The following is a 16958-nucleotide window of genomic DNA, read 5'->3' on the forward strand; positions in this document are numbered from 1 at the left end:
ATCTCTCAGAATAAAGCGATGCAAAAATAAATATTTTTTCTATAAAATAGTTTTTATTGAGTAAAAGTGCCAAAGCATAAAAAAAGATATAAATGTAGTATCGCTGTAAACATACTGATCCGAAGAATAAAGCTGCCGTATCAATTTTACCACACAGAACGGCATAAAAAAAAACAATTCCTGAATTGTTGATTTTTGTTTATTCTGCCTCCCAAAAATCGGAATATAAAGCGATCAAAAAATGTCACGTGCCCGAAAATGGTACCAATAAAAATGTCAACTTGTCCCGCAAAAAACAAGCTCTTACATGACTCTGCTGAAATATGGAAAAATAAATATGGACTCGGCCGAAATATGGAAAAATGATTGCAAAAACTAGTCTTTGCAAAAAAAAGTGTTTTTTAGTGTGTGACAGTTGCCAAACATAAAAACCCGATATGAATCTGGTATCGCTGTAATCGCACCGAAGAATAAAGTAGACTAATCACTTATACCGCACGATGAATGGTGTAAAAAATAAACTCTAGGGTTAGGGTTGTGCTAGTGTTAGGGTTGTGCTATAGTTAGGGTCATGCTAGGGTTAGGGTTGTGCTAAGGTTAGAGTTGTGTTAGGGTTATATTAGGGTTGAGGTTAGGGTTGTGTTGGGGTTGGGATTTTTTCAAAAGTAAAAAATAAAAAAGAAAAAAATTATGACGATATGGCAACTAGTGTTGAGCGCAAGTGTTCGCTACTTGAATTTGCATCGGGTGCTTGGGTATGCACCAAGTATCGCGGGTGCTCGAGTGACATGCTCGAGTCTCCGCCCCATATGTTTTGCGGCTGTTATACAGCCAAAAAAAGCACGCAGGGATTGCCTGCCATGCACAAGAGATCCCCACATATGGGGCGGGGACTCGAGCATGTCACTCGAGCACCCGTGAAACATGGTGCATACCCGATGCAAACGCAAGTAGCGAGCACTTGCGCTCAAGACTAATGACAACTTATTCAATATGATAACCTAATGTTATCAAATTCTGTGTCGTACCTCTCCATTCAAAATGTTCACTATACCGCTTGATAAAATCCTTGAGGGGTGTAGTTTCCAAAATGGGGTCACTTGTGGAGGGTTTCCACTCTTTAGGCACATCAGGGGCTCTCCCAACACGACATGGTGTCCGCATTCAATTTTGCATTCAAAAAGTCACACAGTGCTCCTTCCTTTCTGAACCCTGCCATGCGCCCAAACAGTGTATTTTCCCCACATATGGGGTATTGGCGTACTCAGGAGAAATTGCACAACAATTTTTGGGGTCCATTTTCTCCTCTTACCCTTGTGAAAATAAAAAATTTGGGGCTAAAAGATAATTTTTGTAGAAAAAGTTAGATTTTTTTTTATTTTAACGGCTCTATGTTATAAACTTCTGTGAAGCACCTGGGGGTTCAAGCTGCTCACCACACATCTAGAGAAGTTCCTTGAGGGGTCTAGTTTCCAAAATGTTGGGCAGTTTCACTGTTTAGGCACATCAGGGGCTCTCCAAACGCGACATGGCGTCCCTTAATTACTGAAGCAAATTTTACATTCAAGAAGTCAAATGGTGGTCCTTCCCTTCCGAACCCTGCCGTACGGCCAAACAGTGGTTTTCCCCTGCATATGGGGTATCGGCTTACTCAGGAGAAATTGCACGACAAATTGCATGGTGCAATTTCTCCTGTTACCCTTATGAAAAATGCAAAATTGGGGGCTGAAAAACATTTTTGTGGTAAAAATGTGAACATTTTATTTTTACGGCTCAATGTTATAAATTTCTGTGAAGCACCTGGGGGTTCAAAGTGCTCACCACACATCTAGATAAGTTCCCTGAGGGGTCTAGTTTCCAAAATGGTGTCACTTGTGGGGGGTTTCTACTGTTTAGGCACGTCAGGGGCTCCCGAAACGCGACATGGCGTCCGCTAATTATTCTTCAAAAAGTCAAATGGCGCTCCTCCCTTCCAAGCCCTGCCGTATGCCCAAACGGTGTTTTTCCCCCACATATGGGGTATTAGTGTGCTCAGGAGAAATTGCACAACAAATTTTTGGGACCATTTTTTCCTGTTACCCTTGTGAAAATAAAACAATTGGGTCTAAAGTAATATTTTTGTGAAAAAAATGTAAATGTGCATTGTTTTCTTCCACATTCCAAAAATTCATATGAAGCACCTGAAGGGTTAATAAACTTCTTGAATGTGGTTTTGAGCACCTTGAGGGGTGCAGTTTTTAGAATGGTGTCACTTTTGGGTATTTTCTGTCATAAAGGCCCCTTAAAGTCACTTCAAATGTGATGTGATCCCTAAAAAAATGGTTTTGTAAATTTTGTTTGAAAAATGAGAAATCGCTGGTCAACTTTTAACCTTTATAACTTCCTAACAAAAAAAAAATATTGGTTCCAAAATTGTGCTGATGTAAAGTAGACATGTGGGAAATGTTATATATTAACTAATTTGTGTGACATAACTTTCTGAATTAAGGGCATGAAAATTCAAAGTTTGAAAATTGCAAAATTTTCGCCAAATTTCCAATTTTTTCACAAAGTAACGCAAGTCATATCGAAGAAATTTTATCACTATCATGAAGTACAATATGTCGCAAAAAAAATATCTCAGGATCAGTGGTGACTGGACGAGGCCGCGGCTGCCTCCACTACTAGGCCGGTTATTGGGAAACTCACAGTGAGCGTATGGTATATACACTTCCAATTCGAACGCATGGAATATATATATGTATCCTTCTCCGGTCACTGAAAACTCCACAATACCAAAATGAACTACTAGCCACCACAAATCGTTTATACAGGCCGATTGGACACCTGTTACAGGTAGCTTATGGCTTCAGGAGTGCGATTTACAAAGCAAGAGGTACAGAGCTATTCAATTTTATATATTTAATCTGGAAAGGTAGGCAATATTGATATAAAAATATACAAAGATGATACAAAATGGGAACAAAATAATATGGTATATATAATTACATAAAGTAAAAAGTAATAACGAAAGAGAATTACTAAACCTGATGTTGCAGCAGGAATGGCTCTTATCTTTGTGGAGGGAAGCGCTTCGATTAGAAAAATGGAATACTCATACAGCCAACTATGTCTTCCAGAATGAACAATGACAGACAGACACCCAAACTCATTTTTATTAGATCAAGGTTACTCCCACATACCTCCGCTTGTTAAGCTCATATGGGGGCTGGTTGTGGGATGTGCTAGGAATGTTTTGAGATCCCTAAGTTTTACAATATCTTCACCCCTGGAGGTCCCAGGTGGTAGATATTGTCATGTTTCCTATTGAGATTTTACCTTTCTATAGAGATGAAACATGACATAGATAGCATCATCCATTGGACCAGTATTAAGTTGAAGGGGTTAGAATGGCCTTACAGTGATGAGAGTGAATGCTTTATGTTCGTCCCTTTTCTATGATCCCAAAAATATATCTCCCATAAATATCAGATAGATGCAAACCCCAATTTTATATCACTGATCACTGGCTCCAAAAAGTCCGGGACCAGTGCTTTGAACAGAGGAAGCTATTGCCTGGAAAGTGTACTTCTCCGCCTCTTAATAAATGAATCTCAAGCTTAGTGTCTGCCTGTCAGAGCAAATCTCCTGTGATGATTGCTTAGTCTCCGCAGAAGGTCCCTACTTCAATGGAAGTCATAGTGTCAGCTGTCTCTCATATTCCCAGTTATAATTAATCCCATATGTTCAGTGTGCAGGTGATATGTCCCCTCTCTGGAGATAGCTTTATGGATTTTAATTTTTCTCTATGACAACCCAGTTAATTCTTCTGTTTTCCATTAGGTCTATGACATCACGTTATTAAAGGAGATTGACGTTTCAAAGTAGACAACACTGCTGTATGAAAGAAGCGGTTCCAAAATGGAAAAGTAATTTTGTAGTTTTTATTTTTACGCACCAAGCCCTTTTTCAAAAACAAACTACATAGCACAATCAGTATGACACGGAGAGGGGGGTTTAAATACTAAAGAAAAGGCACCAACATTTAATAAAAGGGAACTGCACACCTAGGCATGAACATCTTGTTAATATTGTAAAAAGATTAATATTGGTATAAAAGTCAAAACATAATTATTAAGACAAATTGCAGTAAGAAAGTAGGGCAAATAATGATTGTTTACTTTATCAATAAAAAACAGTAGGTATAAGTAGGTATCAAACTGGGACTATGTGGTTTAGAGGTATCACTCACGCACTAGCCACATGGTTATGGACTTAATGGGGTATTCTAGGTTAGCGGATTGGAAAAATCTTTTTTTTTTTCATATTTTTCATGTATTCCGTGTGGAGAATATATGTCCAAAACGATTTAACTCAATTCGCAATATTAAAAAAGTTATAGCACCTTACAGGGAGCGATCTCCGACGCGCGCTCGGTGCTTGGACCCCGCTGCGCACAATGGAGCATTCCGTCGGCCTTGTATGTGTGTATGCTTTCTTAGATTTTTGGATTAACTTGCCCAATAGATGTCCATTTTTTGGGTGGCATTTTAAAAAGCAGTCCTTAGTACTATAACCCTTAGTAATCATAATCACATCACACTGATCTAATAGGTGAATCTATGTATATAAAGCAGAAAATGTGTGTCGTGAAGGATCTCAAATCTCAGTTATGAAAACTGCCTCACAGTCGGACTGTTCTGGTTGTCCATAGCAACCAATCAGAGCTCAGCTTTCACTTTACCTCAGCAGCTTTAATGCTGAAAGCTGCACTCTGGTAGGTAATCTGTGTTGAACGTCGAGGCGAGTGCATGCTAATAAAGTTATTCGTGAATTTTAGAAGTTTAAAAAATTTGTGGAAACGTATAAAAAAAGGTTGAGAGATTATAAAGTGCGTCCATATCGTTCTAAAAAATGGATATTTCGAGGCAACGAACACATGATTGAACAGGATTGACACTTTGCGAGCACGTTGACCAAAAAACAGAACCTCGAAAAATATTGAGTTGCCCGTTTCGAGAGAATTTGGTTCCTGCGTTCTGATTTTTTTCACAGTGTTTTCGACAATTGCATCCCTCGTAATATGCGAAACTTGAAAAAAGAATGTAAAATTCTCTCAGACGCCACATCGAGGTATAGGATTTAAAATTAATGTCAAGTGCTGCTGTAACGATGTTTACATCGATTCCTCGCCAATTAATGACAAGGCGTTTGAAGTCAGCCGTCGCATTGTGTTTGTTTTTCGACTTTTGTTTGTTGGATAAGAAAGCTTAAATTTATTTTGCTGCTTGATTGACATTTGCCATGTCATGGCTATAACACTTATTATGTTTGCCTTGAAAATATATATACGAGTATAACAGCATCTGCAGTGTACAATCGCACTTTACCGCGAGCAGTTGACAAAGAAAAAACAAAAAATGAAGACGCTGGAAATGTTGCAATACATTTAACAGTTTCCTGCAATGGAACAAGGAAAAAAAAGAGGATTCTCCTCTCTATTTAGTGTGTCTACTCGAATTGGAAAACATTCAAAAAAAGTAGTCGATGCTGTGGTTAAAAGTAGGTTGTGTTAAGTGTGTAGTGTATGGAACAAAAAAAAGGATGACCATATTGAGGAATACAATGAATGGTATAAAACACACAAAGAAATGTGCTCCATAAATCACAAAGACAGTGTGGGTAAAATGGAGATCAACGCTATCACTGAAATGTTTTTGAGATTGCAGGAGAAGCACAGAGTTCTTTACGAAAAGTATATTGGAGACGGGGACAGCAAAACGTTTAGTGGAATTTTAAATATTGTAAGGCAGCGCTAGTCATCATACTGGGGGATACTCGCTGCACCGGGTCAATTAAAGCACACCAGCTACGTTTTTCCAGTTTTCACACTCCAGCAGTTTATTATACATCATAACAGCTATAACCGAGTCCAACTCAGTGACTCGCCGACATATTACATATAATGTCCAGGAGCCTTTCAAGTGGCAGACAGGCCCACTTGGCTCCAGTTACAGCCCCCAGCAAAGTCACTTATAGAAATGTCCACATCAATCAGTGTTTTTACCTACGCCGGGTTTTAGCTGCTTCAGACTTATTCTGCCACCACTGTGGCTTTATGGCTACCCAGATGGGGGTCTCCAGCCCTCGTATCATCCAAGGCTACTGGTATGCTTACACAGCCAACATCTAGCCTCTGCCTTTCAGGCTCTTGCCTTCCAAGCCTCTGGCCCTCCAAGGCTACTGGGATCGCTTACACAGCTAAGGATCCAGCCTCCGCCTTTCAGGCTTCACCAGGCTTCAATAGGCCTCACTGGGCCTCACACTCTAGCGGTGTCCCACACAGGAACAGGCCTCACGCCTTACACACACTGTCTCAAGACTACAAGGGTTTATATATCCTGTAGTACACACACACAGGACCTGTGCTGATGTCACAGTCATGTGATCAGATATTCTGTGTGCACAGGACCTGTGCTATGTCACAGTCATGTGACTAGTCACCTGAGGGAGAGGTACATGGTCAGCCAAAACACATCCTGGACCATTACCGTAATGCCGCAAGTTGCTGCATTACAATATGAATCCGTATGAAGCTGACGCTAAAAGAATGTGTTTGCCACATAGAAAAAAGAATGGGCATGAGACTTCGCAATGCGAAAAGAATAACAAAGGTATGCATGGCAAAGTTGCTGGAAAGTTAACAGATACTGTTATTGGTGAACACACTAAGTATTATGGCTTGGCTAGTCACAGACATGCAGACTACGTCAAGGAAATGAGGAAAGAAATATGGGCCACGTACTATTATAAAAGTTCCACCGATGACAAGCCGCAACATGACAACTGCCTACCAGGTAAAGAGAGCTGGTGAAAGTGGCGTAAAGCCAAAGGTACACTCGCAACCTCCCATCACAATAAACCGCCCCTTACTGCGAAGGTATTGGAGGTAATAAAGCCAATTTATGAAAAGCTGTCATTGGATGATTTGCTGGAACGTTGTGTTAAAGCAGAAGCACAAAAGAACAATGAATTGCTCAACTCACTCATCTGAACTTTTTCTCCAAAAACATGATGCAAAGATTGTGAAGATAGCTACGTTTTTGGCAATAATTATCTTTAACGAGGGATTTATGTCAATTCTTAAAGTAATGGACATGATGGGAATGACTATTGGACAGCAAGCAGAGATGTACTCACACACTCGGGACGAGGCTCGTTTAAGTCACTCGGAGCGGCGTTCGTCCGATTCTGTTCAAGACAACAGTTCTCATGGCAGAAAAGAGAGAGAAGCTCTGCAGGAATTTTATGAGCATGAGGAAGGATCACTCTATGGTTCTGGAATAGCTGATTGATTGTAATAAAATGTGTCTCTGTGTAATCAGTACAAAAACTTTTAAGGCGTTTTTCTCAAAACCACTTTTTTGAAATCGGTGGCCACAATATCTCCAGAACCAATTGGTCAACGGAGTTGGGCTTGTGAACACATTTTCAATATATAGGTGCGCGTCTCCGGTACAAGAATCATTTTGAAATATTTTTCTTTTGTAATTTTGACAGGTCTCCAATTGTGCCAAAAAGTGCCAAAAATCGATACTCCTTTTTCAGCAAGATACCATTTTTTACTTTTCACATTTTTTTTTAATTCTGCAACCATAGCGGCAATCATAGTAATTAAGAATCTCTTTTTTTTCAGACAAGTACAACAACCAGGACCGTGGCCACCAATCACCACTGTTTTGTTTTCCTTGCCCACTTCACTGCATATTTATACCCTTTTCATTGTATAAAAATTTGCAAGCATACTTCAAACGTGGGAATATATTGTAAAAACCCCATCTCAAAAATCCTTGTACTTTTTTCACAACAAAAAAAAAATCGCAAAAATATCATAAAAATCGGGCGTCTAGAGTAGGAGACCCCCTTAATTATTGAATATTAGTTAGTTATTCTCACTATGAAATAGTAGTCTGTAATAGCTACTTATATATAGTAGTATGTAATTGATATTAATATGGATAATAATCTAATATATAATAGTATGTAATTGATATTAGTATGGATAATAATCTAACAATATCATAAAAAAAAAACATTACATTTTGTCTATAGACTTAAAATTAAAACAGATAACTAAACAAATCTTTCTAATAAGAAATTTGTAAGACAATTATATTAAATAGATGGAGCGGTATTTGAACATAGTAGTTGTCGGCACTTGGTGGTACGAGACCACATTAACCCACCCAGCCAGCAGGAGAGAATGACTTGAGAAAGCTACTGGATTGCAAATCCTTATTGTCATTCATGTGTCATCAATGTCTGTTAGGAACATGCATTGGCAAGATGTTGAAATTGGAAGACAAATTATTAGATAAACACAGCCAATAAAACCACATGTAGATGTTCAACAGCTATACAGGTGCAGACAATCAAAAAAAGGCCGTAGCACAGAAAGGTATTCTGGGCTAGAAACATAACCAAAAATAAAACGTTCCCCCACAAAGTAATAAAATAAATAGGTGAAGTCCTCCCATATAAACTATACACAAAAAAATGGAGTAAACCAAAATCACCAAATATATAACAAAACAAAATATTGTATTGGTATTTAGCTTAAAACAAGTTAAAATATTACTTAAGGTCCACCAGAAAGATTTCAAGTAAATTAGGCTGGACGGAAACCCAAAAAGAGTGTAACATCCCTGGCGGCGTGCTTGCATAGTGCACCACCTCCCACTATGCAAGACTGCAGTCTTACCTGTCAGTCCTGCCTGCAAATCTTGCTCCAGTTCATTCTGTGTGCATGTCTCTTGACTGACTGCTTAGGGCGGTGGCCCGGTTATTTCCTGATTCTTATAGCTGCTGTGGGCGCACACCTAATGCGTCTCCAGCCTATTGCTGTGAGTCACTGGATATTTAAACCCCCTCCACCCAGTAGGAGGTGCCTGAGCAACACTAACATTCAGTGTGCTCCTTGACTCTGAAGTTGTCAGGTCCAGTTCTGCTTCTTGTCTGTTTCCGCCATCTCTGGGGGCTGCATACCCAGACCTGTTATCTGTGACTTCTTGTCCGTTTCCGCCTTCTCTGGGCGCTGCATACCCAGGCCTGTTATCTCTGACTTCTAGTCTGTTCCGCCACTCTGGGGGCTGTATACCCAGGCTCGTTTTTGTATCTCATTGCAGTAGCAGTTCCTGTCTGAACTGTATCCTAGCCTGTTACCTGTTTGTCTCTATGTCCGTACCTTCCCTTTTCCTGCAGTATCTGAACATGCACCTACTCCAACTCGTCTCTGTACTTCTGTTTGTGAGTTTTTGTGTCCACTCGCTACTTCATAGGAAGTACCTTGTATGTATCTGGTTCTGCTTGTCCCTTTTCCCTTCCTCCGTATCTTCCTCCTGTGTTCTAGCCATCCTCCTGTATTTTCCAGTCTGTTCCATGTGAACAGAGACCTGTCCTCTCTGCCTGCATCTTCAGCCCTGTTCGGCTCTGCTTGCCCTCCGCTCCGGCAGTTTCTCTCTGCTCTGACTTACCCACCGCTCCGGCGGCTTCCCTCTACTCTGCCTTACCCACTGCTCCAGCGGCTTCTCTCTGCTCTGCCTTGCTCACCGCACCAGCGGTTTCTCTCTGCTCTGACTTACTCACCGCTCCGGCGGTTTCTCTCTGCTCTGACTTGCCCACCGCTCCGGCGGCTTCTCTCTGCTCTGCCTTGCTCACCGCACCAGCGGTTTCTCTCTGCTCTGACTTACCCACCGCTGTGGCAGCTTCTCTCTGCTCTGCCTTGTCCACCGCACCTGCGGTTTCTCTCTGCTCTGCCTTGTCCACCGCTCCGGCGGTTCCGCTCTGCTCTGCCTTGCCCACCGCACCTGCAGTTTTCGCTCCGCTCTGCTTGCTCATCGCACCAGCAGTTCCTCTCTGCTCTGCCTTGTCCTCTGCTCCGGCGGTTTTGCTTTACTCTGCTTGTCTACCGCATCTGTGGCTCTGTACCTGTCTCCCAGTCTGTACTAGACCCTATCCAGCCTGCGCTCCAACCTGCTAGTACCTCCCTGTCTGCACTCCAGCCGTGCTTGCCAGTATCTCCCTATCTGCACTCCAGCCGTGCTTGCCGGTGCCCACCTGTCTGCATACCAGCCGTGCTTGCCAGTGCCCACCTGTCTGCATACCAGCCGTGCTTGCCAGTGCCCACCTGTTTGCATACCTGCCGTACTTGCCAGTACCCACCTGTCTGCATACCAGCCGTACTTGCCAATACCCACCTGCCTGTATGCCAGTCTAACCTGCCTGTTCCTGCATTCCCCGGTGTGGGTCAACAACTGTGACCGGGGTCTGACCTGGAGTCGCACCTGGTCCCTCTGCTCGGTTCCTCCTTGGTCCACGGAGTCGACTAAGCTGCCGTGCGACCATGGTCAGATCGGGTTGATACTTAGTTATGCCCCTCCAGGCACTCCTCAGTTCATGGTACAGTGGGATCACTAATCACGCTCACGCCAGTCAGTCCGGGCGCGAGCTTAACAAAGAGTAATGGTGATTATGGAACAGATTATTTTAGTTTAATGTCAACGCGTTTCTGAGTCACTCTGACTCCTTCTTCCTTCTTTTTTTTTATTTCTGGTTTATCCTGAAGAAGGAGTTGGAGTGACTCCGAAACGCGTTGACCTTAAACTAACAATTCTTAATGTCATTGTAACTTGTCATTTATCAGCAGCATAGGATACTTTCATCGCTCTTGGCACATTTGTATATATATACTTTGGAAGCTGCAGCGGCTGTGTCACGGGTGTATCAGGTTTGACAGACAGTCGTCCTGGATCCGGCTGTAGAAGGTCGCTGCGCTTGGCTTTGCAGACACCTTCTTGATCCTTTCATCTCTGTAGTGTAGTGGTATCCTTCTCTCGCTAGAACCCAGCAGTGATCTCCACCTTGTGCTGCTAATTGACACACCCTTGCTTGATATTTGTAAAACCTCAGTGTCTCCACAGATTCGCCGGTGATAGAACTATTTTCCCATGTTCAGGCCTGGAGTACTAGCAGTCGGCAAGTTTCTTCTTGGAGTTTCTCTTGCATTGTTGTCTTCTCTCTGGTGTCTTTTCAAGCTAAGTTTATCACCTAGTCTGTTTTCCTTGTTTGTCTTTAGTTGCAGTGGGGGCTGACTTGTGCTCACCCCTTCCCCTGCCTACCTAGGTCTTAGGGATTAGGTATCCTGCTCGGCGATAGGTGCGGAACCTATTTAGGGACGGTAGGGGAGTCTGGGTGTTGTAAGATCTGCCTAGGAGTCTTCACTCTCCCTTCCCTAGTTTTTGGGCTTCCCCCTTTCTCCCATTGTCAAGGGCAGCACGGTGGATCAGTGGTTAGCATTGCAGCCTTGCAGCGCAGTGGTCCTGGGTTCAAACCCCACCAAGGACAACATCTGCAAGGAGTTTTTGCGTGGGTTTCCTCCCACACTCCAAAGACATACTGATAGGGGATTTAGATTGTCAGCCCCAATGGGGACAAGTGACGATAATGTATGTAAAGCACTGTGGAATATGTTAGCTCTATATAAAAATAAGGATTATTATTATCGTCATTCACTTGGTCCTCCCCTTGCCTAGTGTGACATTATCACTGGCCATATATATATTAAAAAAACTGTCATTTTTTTTTTGTGTGTTTTTTTTTCCCCGGGTTCATGGATCCCGTTTCTGTGCTGGCAGAGCAGCTTCGAAGGTTGTCACTGGAGGTGACTGACCTTTGATCTGAGGTTCAGCAGCAACAGCAGCGGCTGCAGACTCCTAATCCGGGGGACTCTGCATGTAGACCGGTCCAGCTTGAACCCAAAATTGCCCTCCTGGACAGGTTTTCAGGAGGTACAGACAAGTTTTTTTGTATTTAAAGAAGCTTGTAAGTTTTATTTTAAACTTCGACCTTACTCCTCTGGAGATGAGGAGCAGCGAGTGGGGATTGTGATCTCACTGTTGCAAGGAGATCCTCAATCCTGGGCTTTTTCTTTTCCACAGGGTTTTGTTTGTCTCTAGTCAGTAGAAGGGTTTTTCGAGGCTCTGGCCCTCATCTATGATAATCCTGACCGAGTGTCGCCTTCAGCAGGGGAATCAGTCAGTGGGGACTTATAGTTCCGAATTCCGTAGATGGGCAACCGATTCCAAATGGAATGACCCGGCTCTTAGAAGCCAATTTTGTCAGGGCCTTACTGAAAGGTTGAAGGATGCCTTGGCAGTTTATGAAACCCCGGAGTCCTTGGAGGCTGCCATGTCTTTAGCTATCCGCGTGGATAGACGTCTTCGGGATAGGTGGGTGAGGCCACCTTTCCTGAGCCCTTTTTGCGGAGTAACACCCTTTTGGCAGGGGAGTGGTCTGGGGGTGAACCTGTACTTGTGGAGTTCGAGGAACCCATGCAGTTAGGGGGTGCTTCTGCATTGTATGTTTCCTCTGAGATAAGCAAGAAAAATGACGTGTGTTTTCTTTTGTGGTAAAAAGAGACATTTTATTGGGGCCTGTCCCTCGATTCATATGCAAAAATAAATTTGATTAACCCTTGATAGTGTGGAGTTGGATAATCAGGGGGTGTGTTTGTCTTCAACATGCAGTTCTCGGTTTGTCCTGATGGCAGAGGTGGTGCTAGAGAGCAGGACTGAGAAAATTTCTGAATTTGTGGACAGTGGAGCTGGAGTCAGCATGGTTGATGCTGGGTTTGTGAGAACTCATGGGCTTACTTGCTGTATGTTAACTAAGCCTATCCCTATGTATGCCATTGACTTATCGCCACTTGCACAGAGAGCTCTGACTCAGATTGTACATAATATAAGACTGAGGGAAATGACAGTGACTCCCCGGCACCTGCGCAATAGAACCCTGCGGCGCAGTGCACGGGACAGACGGGGCCGGGATGAAGCAAAGCGCGCTCTATGTGAGCGGCGCTTTGTGCATGCCCGGGAAGTCAGGGAGCACAGTGCACATCACAGGGCACTCTGACATGCAGGGGAGGGGGGGATATGGTAATTAATCACATAGGCGGGGATTTATGGGAATAATAAACAGTTAGGTGGGGACTTTTTGGTGTCCCAAGACGCCAAGCCTGTAGAAAACAGAGTTTATCAAAACACATTTCTCTGCAATCAAACCTCTACTATGGGCCATACAGGTATGTATAGATTTACTTTCCTATAACCTATTTGCCCATAGTAGAGGTCTGATATCGCCCAGGGGGTGAAAGATTCCCTTTAATGCCTTGCATGTGTAGAACTGTACATGTATTAAGCTAATAAATAAATAAATAAATGAAAAAATGACATGGGGTCTCCCCATTTTTTCTAACCAACAAAGGTAAAGCAGACAGCTCCGAGCTAATATCAGACTGGGAAGATCCATGGTTATAGGGCCATTCCCAGCCTAAAAATACCAGCACACAGCCACCCTAGAAGTGACGAATCACATTAGGTGTGCCAATTCTGGTGCTTCGCCTTCACTCTTCCCGATTGCCCCTTTTCTCATCATCGTACACTTGGTCCTCCCCTTACCTAGTGTGACAGCCTGTGATTTATGCATTTTAGATGTTGTGTCTCACACAACCCCTTGAGGTGAGCACCCCCTACCCTTTTGTTTTCTCTATAATACTTGGATAGGACCAATAATGCGCTTTTGCATTGTTTATCTAGTGCATAAAATATATGTATATGGATGTATCCCTTATTATTATATCAGTAATTAAGTGTAGCAATAATATACTTATACTACGAAAAAGAGCATGAACAATTCTCTTGTGTATGGTCTAAGCTCAGACCAACAGATCTGTATATTAAAAATAAAGTTCAAGTGCTAATAAACTATTATCTCTGTCAAAAAGACCCCGCTGTGTAAAAATGTTTCCCTAGTATTAATGCATGACCGTCCATACAGTGGTGGCCAAAAGTATTGGCACCCCTGCAATTCTGTCAGATAATACTCAGTTTCTTCCTGAAAATGATTGCAACCACAAATTCTTTGGTATTATTATCTTCATTTAATTTGCTTGCAAGGAAAAAACACAAAAGAGAATGAAGCAAAAATCAAATCATTGATCATTTCACACAAAACTCCCAAAATGGGCCAGACAAAAGTATTGGCACCCTCAGCCTAATACTTGGTTGCACAACCTTTAGCCAAAATAACTGCGAACAACCGCTTCCGGTAACCATCAATGAGTTTCTTACAATGCTCTGCTGGAATTGTAGACCATTCTTCTTTGGCAAACTGCTCCAGGTCCCTGATATTTGAAGGGTGCCTTCTCCAAACTGCCATTTTGAGATCTCTCCACAGGTGTTCTATGGGATTCAGGTCTGGACTCATTGCTGGCCACCTTAGAAGTCTCCAGTGCTTTCTCGCAAACCATTTTATAGTGCTTTCGGAAGTGTGTTTTGGGTCATTATCCTGCTGGAAGACACATGACCTCTGAGGGAGACCCAGCTTTCTCACACTGGGCCCTACATTATGCTGCAAAATTTGTTGGTAGTCTTCAGAGTTCATAATGCCATGCACATGGTCAAGCAGTCCAGTTCCAGAGGCAGCAAAGCAACCCCAAAACATCAGGGAACCTCCGCCATGTTTGACTGTAGGGACCGTGTTCTTTTCTTTGAATGCATCTTTTTTTTTCCTGTACACTCTATGTTGATGCTTTTTCCCAAAAAGCTCTACTTTTGTCTCATCTGACCAGAGAACATTCTTCCAAAACGTTTTAGGCTTTCTCAGGTAAGTTTTGGCAAACTCCAGCCTGGCTTTTTTATGTCTCGGGGTAAGAAGTGGGGTCTTCCTGGGTATCCTACCATACATTCCCTTTTCATTCAGACGCCGACGGATAGTACGGGTTGACACTGTTGTACCCTCGGACTGCAGGGCAGCTTGAACTTGTTTGGATGTTAGTCGAGGTTCTTTATCCACCATCCGCACAATCTTGCATTGAAATCTCTCGTCAATTTTTCTTTTCCGTCCACATCTAGGGAGGTTAGCCACAGTGCTATGGGCTTTAAACTTCTTGATGACACTGCGCACGGAAGACACAGGAACATTCAGGTCTTTGGAGATGTACTTGTAGCCTTGAGATTGCTCATGCTTCCTCACAATTTGGTTTCTCAAGTCCTCAGACAGTTCTTTGGTCTTCTTTCTTTTCTCCATGCTCAATGTGGTACACACAAGGACACAGGACAGAAGTTGAGTCAACTTTAATCTATGTTAACTGGGTGCAAGTGTGATTTAGTTATTGCCAACACCTGTTAGGTGCCACAAATAAGTTACAGGTGCTGTTAATTACACGAATTAGAGAAGCATCACATGATTTTTCAAACAGTGACAATACTTTTGTCCACCCCCTTTTTTAGGTTTGGTGTGGAATTATATACAATTTGGCTTTAGGACAATTATTTTTGTGTTTTTTCATTGAAGACAAATTAAATGAAGATAATAAGACCAAAGAATTTGTGATTGCAATCATTTTCAGGAAGAAATCGGGTATTATCTGACAGAATTGCAGGGGTGCCAATACTTTTGGCCACCACTGTATATCACCATATTGGAGTATAGATCAAAGAAAAAGGGGGTACAATGAAAAATTAATTATAGCTAGTGCTTAACCATATTGGTAATGGAGAGTGATCGCTTGCCATCTGGACCCTGAAACGCATTTCGCTATTGCTTTATCGAGGGATGATATTGGGTAGAAATAGGAGCTCCTTATATATCCAAATATACAGGTGTAACACCGTTTAATCGGCGCATGGGAGAATTGATACACCCTCATGTGTGCGTGTCTATTTCCTGTACTCCCAGCATGGATCAGTGCCGAGGGAAAAGTGTCCCCCCTGATAGATACAGGGTAAATAGATGATAGATAGATAGATAGATAGATAGATAGATATGGGGTAGCTAGATAGATATCCGCGAGATATATAATTAATGCCTTGCATGTGTAGAACTGTACATGTAATAAGCTAATAAATAAATGAAAAAATGACATGGGGTCCCCCCCATTTTTGGTAACCAGCAAAGGTAAAGCAGATAGCTCCGAGCTAATATTATCAGACTGGGAAGATCCATGGTTATAGGGCCCTTCCCAGCCTAAAAATACCGCACGCAGCCACCCTAGAAGTGATGCATCACATTAGGTGTGCCAATTCCGGCGCTTCGCCTTCGCTCTTCCTGATTGACCTGATGCATTGGCAATTGGGGCAATGGAGCTTGGGGTTAATGTCAGCTGTAATTTGTCAGAAACCACAGCTGGCATCAAGCCCTGGTGTTAGTAATGGAGAGGTGTCTATCAGACACAGCCATTACTAACCCAGTAATCCAAAAAAAATACAGACCCACCAAAAAATACTTTATTTGAATAAATACTCCCCTACACTTTCCCTGGTTCACCAATTTATCTAAAAAAAAAACCATGCAGGTCCGACGTAGTCCTGGGCATCTGACGAAGTCCAGCAAATCTGATGTAGTCTACAAATGGAATCCTGAAAGACATAAAAAGAGAGAAATAGAAACAAGATATTGTCCCTCGTTCACCAATTTATTAGAAAAAATGTTCCAACGTGTTTCCCAAATCTGGCCCCGGCGACTGAAGAACAGTAACGATAACTCTCATCAGTCTTCGAGGCTCACAGAGGACAGCATGACTAGGTGACTCTGATGAGCGTTATCGTTACGGGCGTGATAGCTGTTCAGAGACGTCGGTTCTTGCGGAGCGCAGCGTTGGCCAGCGATTCTGATGAGCGGTGATGCCAGTACCCGGCAACTATGAATAGCAGTGATGTCAGTAACGTTACTGCTATGTTTGTTGCACTTTTCTTTGTTGTAGTAGTCCAATTTAAGACTCGTACAACCCAACTGAATAAAGGGTACTCTTGCAGGTGCTCGCTTTTGGGACCCTAAACTAACAAGCTTTGCTTGTCTCGTTCTTTATTTGGGAAAGTATTGGGGGTGCATTTTTTTTTAAACCCGATTTTAATACCCATATT

This window comes from Phyllobates terribilis, unplaced genomic scaffold (genome assembly GCF_046119375.1).
Source record: "Phyllobates terribilis strain yellow unplaced genomic scaffold, ASM4611937v1 Scaffold_1__5_contigs__length_1240528914, whole genome shotgun sequence".
Classification (NCBI taxonomy): domain Eukaryota; kingdom Metazoa; phylum Chordata; class Amphibia; order Anura; family Dendrobatidae; genus Phyllobates; species Phyllobates terribilis.